We start from the raw sequence: 6,000 nt of genomic DNA, 5'->3' as shown, positions 1-6,000 counted from the left end.
TATTATTTTTTGTTATCATTAACTGGAATTAATACTAATAGTTTCGCTGTCTGTCTATGTATCTATCTATCTGACAAGAACGCTGTAGAGAAAACACAAGCAAAATAAAGACATGCACAGTAATTCGAAAAACGAAGTATGACGCGGTCACATTTAGCATAGAGTAGAAAATAATCTCAAGATGGAGAGTGCACACAGTAATATGACGTCATTGATTCTCGAGTAAACATTGAACAAAAAGGAAATTTTGTCTAATCTAAATGGTTTGCGTGAAGAGTTTCTTTCATACAATTCTTCGGGTAGGGGCGAAGCCCTACCCCCCGCGTAAGAACGTCTGAGTCCCCCCCCCTCCCCAACTCAAAAGAAATTTCTTCATCGATACTCTATAATAAAATTACCGCCTAATTAATGTGTCTAATCTAAAAAGTGGTTTTCTTGCAATTTCTTTAATGCAATTCTTCGGGTAGTGGCTAAGCGCGACACCAGTGTTTCTTTCAGACTTTTTCCTCCCCGGAGAGGGGTGGGGGTACTTGAAATTTTCGGGGGCGGGGGTAGAATTTTCGGGGAGGGGGCGGACACTGGAAAAAGTATATAATTATATTTCGTTGAATGGGACGGTAGACATGTTTTTTGGGGGTGGGGGGGGGTGGGGTGGGGGTGGGGGGGTGGGGGGGTGGGGGGTTGTTTGTGGGGGGTGGGGGTGGGGTGGGGGGGTGGGGGGTTGTTTGTGGGGGGTGGGGGTGGGGTGGGGGGGGGGGGGTGGTATGTGTGTGGGGGGGTGGGTTTGTTTTAGTTTAGAGAAAAGAGACAGCACTATCAGCCTAGCGCCCGTTGTATCCTTCCTCAACGGGCCATTTTTCTCGTTTATTTTATATTTACCTTATATTTAACTAAATTACCTAATATAAAATAACTATTATTTTAATATTGCTTACCGAATGTGTTATCACCATTAACTAGAATTAATTTTATATTTGACTACCTTACCTAATGTAAAATAACTATTACTTTAATGGTTCCCTACCAAATGTGTTATTATTATTAACTAGAATTAATTTTACATTTAACTACCTAACCTAATGTAAAATAACTATTATGTTAATGGTTTCTACCAAATGTGTTATTATCATTAACTAGAATTAATTTTACATTTTAACTACCTTACCTAATGTAAAATAACTATTATTTTATGGTTACTACCAAATGTGTTATTATCATTGATTAGAATTCATTATACATTTAACTACATGAGAGGCGTAGCGAGGTGGGGGCGGGGGGTGCGGACCGCACCGGGTGACACCATTTAGGGGGATGAAACCAAGGCAACAAATCGTAAAATATGTAAAGAAAAATTTGAGGGGGGGGGGGGGTGCAAATCGAAACTCTGACGGGGGTGCAATCGAAAATTGGAAGTTTGTCCCCGGGAAGAGTCGCTACGCCTCTTGGGGGGGGGGGGGGTCGACACCATTAAGTGCCGCACCGGGTGACACCCGACCTCGCTACGCCACTGAACTACATTACATAATGTAAAAAAAAACCTATTATTTTAATGTTTCTTACCGAATGTTTTATCCACGAGGAAACTACCTAAACCGGTTGCAATTTCGAGCAGGCTTTTGTCTGTTAAAAAGCGGTTTATTAACCTCAGAATTTCCGCAAATTGGAACTTTTCTTGTAGCCCAGAAGTGTGGTTATACTGCGTCTTGGTGTGGTATGTATTTTCTTCCGTTGAAGTGTTCATCGCTCCCACAGTTGTAGAGAACAGAAACAAACCTACGATCACGCTTAAAACTTTAATTCTATTTTTTGCAATCATTTTAAAAATATTTATAACTGGTCTTCTTTTACGCATAAATTTCCATATTTAAATGCCGAAAACAAACTGAAAATTTGAAAACAAAATGATCCGTATAGCAAAGTGTAATGAACTATTGAATATTTTCTTTGTGCACGCAAATTTCACTAACTTCCTAGCTTCACTTTCGCCTGACCACTGGACATAATTAGCCTAACTATCCTATGGCACGTGGCAGACGACGATGACTAATCCGTCTGCTTCGGATATCAAGTTTAGCCAAACCAGGTGTAGGGTACCTCATTTGCAATTTGTTTAAAAATATTTAAAGTACGAACCTCTCAAACTGACTCGATCGATATTTTCAGTGCTAATTACATGCTAAACGCTGTTTTAGTTTCATATATTGTTACATATATTGAACTAGCCGGTATCGACTAGGCTTTGCTCCAGCCATTTATAGCCATTTCCAAATGTAAATGTTAACATAGACATGTATGTTTTTTTTACAAAATGTTTCAAGAAAAATTAAACAGCAGTACATAATGCTACACTCAAAACAGCAACAGCACGTGATTCTAAAAAATAACCTACACATCACCTGCCAATCCTGAATACGACTTTTTGTTATACAAATATAACAAACATCAGAGTAAAACCATTAAACAGAAAAATCTTGTTACTTACTTTTACTTTACTGGTGAGCAACAACCACACAATTAAAATTTACAGAAATAATATATCGGAATAGTTTCATGTAGGAGTATATAGGTTTTTAAAACATTATAGCAAACCATTGCAAAGTTTAACATTAAGATTACGTAAACAAATTTTAAAAAATATAAGAATGTGTGGCAGAAAATCGTACACATACACCATCTACTATAAAAATAATAGCCACCAGTACGTATTAAATGTTTCAAAATCCTAATGTATAAAAGCAAATGTGCGCACTTACATACATAATTGCCAATAAAACATAACTTAAAATAATCATAACACTAAAACTCAACCTTAATTTTATCTTAAATGTGACATATTTTACCTGGGTTTAAATCTTTACCCACTCCTACCCCTACCCCGCTTTAGCTCAAAGATCAATCTTCTCTTCTCAATTACCTACCTGTGTAATTACACCACTACACAATACATATTATTTCAATACCTATCCCCTTACTTTCCCCCATAGCCATCTCCAAATCCCTAACCAAAACCGTATGCGTATCACTCTACCTCAATTCTTTATCAGATCCTATCATTAGCGTTATTGAGGTGACGCACAGGGTGACACCCGACCTACCGACGCCACTGTAAAAGAATATATATATATATATATATATATATATATATATATATATATATATATATATATATATATATATATATATATATGAAAGCAACTACTATAACAAATTACTGCCTACACCACTAATAGAAACACTAGATCTCTCACTAATTGATGTCTTAATAGAATAGCGTATTGGTTTACAGCCAAATGAACATAAGACACCAATCAGCTTGTGTGTTGGTCTACAGCTAGATGACCACAAGACACCAATTCTCTTGTGTGTTGGTCTACAGCTAGATGACCCTCCACCGCCAAGATATCAGTTTTGTTTTATTTTGTTCCACATCCAGCAGCTAGACAATTAATTAATCCATCGTCGCCCAGTTAACAACGCTAGTGGTAGACTAGTGGAGATCATCTGCTCCTCACCACATGCTATGTGGGACTAATGTGTAACAAATATGCTGTGTTTCTCTGCTCACCACATGCTATGTGGGACTAATGTGTAAAACATATGCTGTGTTTCTCTGCTCACCACATGCTATGTGGGACTAATGTGTAACAAAGATGCTGTGTTTCTCTGCTCACCACATGCTATGTGGGACTAATGTGTAACAAATATGCTGTGTTTCTCTGCTCAACACATGCTATGTGGGACTAATGTGTAACAAATATGCTGTGTTTCTCTGCTCACCACATGCTATGTGGGACTAATGTGTAACAAATATGCTGTGTTTCTCTGCTCACCACATGCTATGTGGGACTAATGTGTAACAAATATGCTGTGTTTCTCTGCTCACCACATGCTATGTGGGACTAATGTGTAACGAAGATGTGTGTTTCTCTGCTCACCACATGTTATGTGGGACTAATGTGTAACAAATATGCTGTGTTTCTCTGCTCACCACATGCTACATAGGACTAATGTGTAACAAATATGCTGTGTTTCTCTGCTCACCACATGCTATGTAGGACTAATGTGTAACAAATATGCTGTGTTTCTCTGCTCACCACATGCTATGTGGGACTAATGTGTAACAAATATACTGTGTTTCTCTGCTCACCACATGCTATGTGGGACTAATGTGTAAAACATATGCTGTGTTTCTCTGCTCACCACATGCTATGTGGGACTAATGTGTAACAAATATGCTGTGTTTCTCTGCTCACCACATGCTATGTGGGACTAATGTGTAACAAATATGCTGTGTTTCTCTGCTCACCACATGCTATGTGGGACTAATGTGTAACAAATATGCTGTGTTTCTCTGCTCACCAGCGCACCAATCAACCCCACGGTTCCAACTTACAGTGGACTGTGGTTCCACTATGTCTTTTTTTTTATCGTCAGGGCACCAAGCTGCCTTGAGACTCTTTCCTAATATTTTCTTGTTTCTTCTTACATAAAAATAAAGAAATAATTATTATTGTTGTTTCGTTGTGAAAATGTTTGCAACAGTTACCAAGTCAGTATTAGAATTTATAATAAATTATTATTACAATTAAAAAAACTTCTTTCATAATCTTAAATTAATTTCACTTTCACTTCACTTTCCTTACGATCCATCCCCCTTCATCGGGCAGGGTTGGGGGAACTTGATAATTTCAGGGAGGCGGTCAGTATTTTCCGGGGGGGGGGGGGGGCGGACACTGGTAAAAGTATATATTTTCTGTATAAATTCCATTTCGTTCGGGGGCTCCCCCTCCCCCGAATAGATACATGGAAGAAACTCTGCTTATAAGTCCACATCTGGTTTTGTCGTTCCGTGTGTAAAAATTTACACAAAACTCAATGCCGAGTAACAGAACTGAAGTAGTTAACTTATGACCTAAGGGAAATATCTACGTTGTACACACTAGTATGTTCAGCCCTCCTCTATTAGTGCGACACAACAGAGATGACACTTGGAAAACATTGGTCGAGTGGTAGAGCGAGGTATGGGTTCTCAGAGGCTTTCAAAGCGTTACCAGGTTTCGAGTCTATAAGATCTTGTTCAAGATGGTATTCAAGTAGTAAGGGTTTGAGTCTATGAGAAATTATTCACGATGGTATTTCAGTAGTAAGGGTTCGAGTCTATGAGAAATTATTCAAGATGGTATTTCAGTAGTAAGGGTTCAAGTCTATGAGAAATTATTCAAGATGGTATATTTAGTAGTAAGGGTTCGAGTCTATAAGATCTTGTTCAAGATGGTATTTCAGTTGTAATGTTTGGGTCTATGAAACATTATTCAAGATGGTATTTTAGTAGTAAGGGACCAACTCGAATTGAAGAATGACATTGTTTGATTTGGTGCTGACCACAAGATAAACCATTAGCTACAAAAAACATGTTGAACCCATTTTCAGCTCTGGGTCGTATAGTCTGAAGGTTTTCATTCAAAACCTCCTCGAAAAAAAACCCTCTAGTACAAAACTTTCCTGGACAAACCCTCGTAGGTAAATGTCTACTTGAAAAAAACCCTCCTGGACAAAACCCTACTTGACAAACCCATCCTACACAAACCCCACTTCGACAAAACCCTCCTGGACAAAACACACCTAGATAAAAGTCTCCTGGACAAAACTCTCAATGACAAACCCCAGGACCAAACTTCGTAAAACTCATAGAAAACATAGAAAGTAATAACAGATAATAAGAAGCACAATTAAGAATAAAACGTTTTTTTAATCATTGTAATTAAAATCTTGCTCAATTATTTTACAAATAACTATTTTTAAACCCGTATGTGTCAACAGGTATTGAAGTAAATTCTTACGTAAAATAATGAGCTTCGGCGTTTGTAAGTTGAACATGTAAAAAATTAATTTAATCTAACTTACGAAAACATGTAGTGTAACAAACTTAGAGAAAATAGTTAAAATTATTTCAACTTAACGAAACTATATAAGTTTGTTGAAGATTAAAGAAATCATGTA

Source organism: Physella acuta, unplaced genomic scaffold, assembly GCF_028476545.2.
Source record: "Physella acuta isolate Inbredline_101_S28 unplaced genomic scaffold, ASM2847654v3 ptg000090l, whole genome shotgun sequence".
Classification (NCBI taxonomy): Eukaryota; Metazoa; Mollusca; class Gastropoda; family Physidae; genus Physella; species Physella acuta.
The sequence above is the reverse complement of the archived record's forward strand: the minus strand, read 5'-3'. Positions refer to the sequence as shown.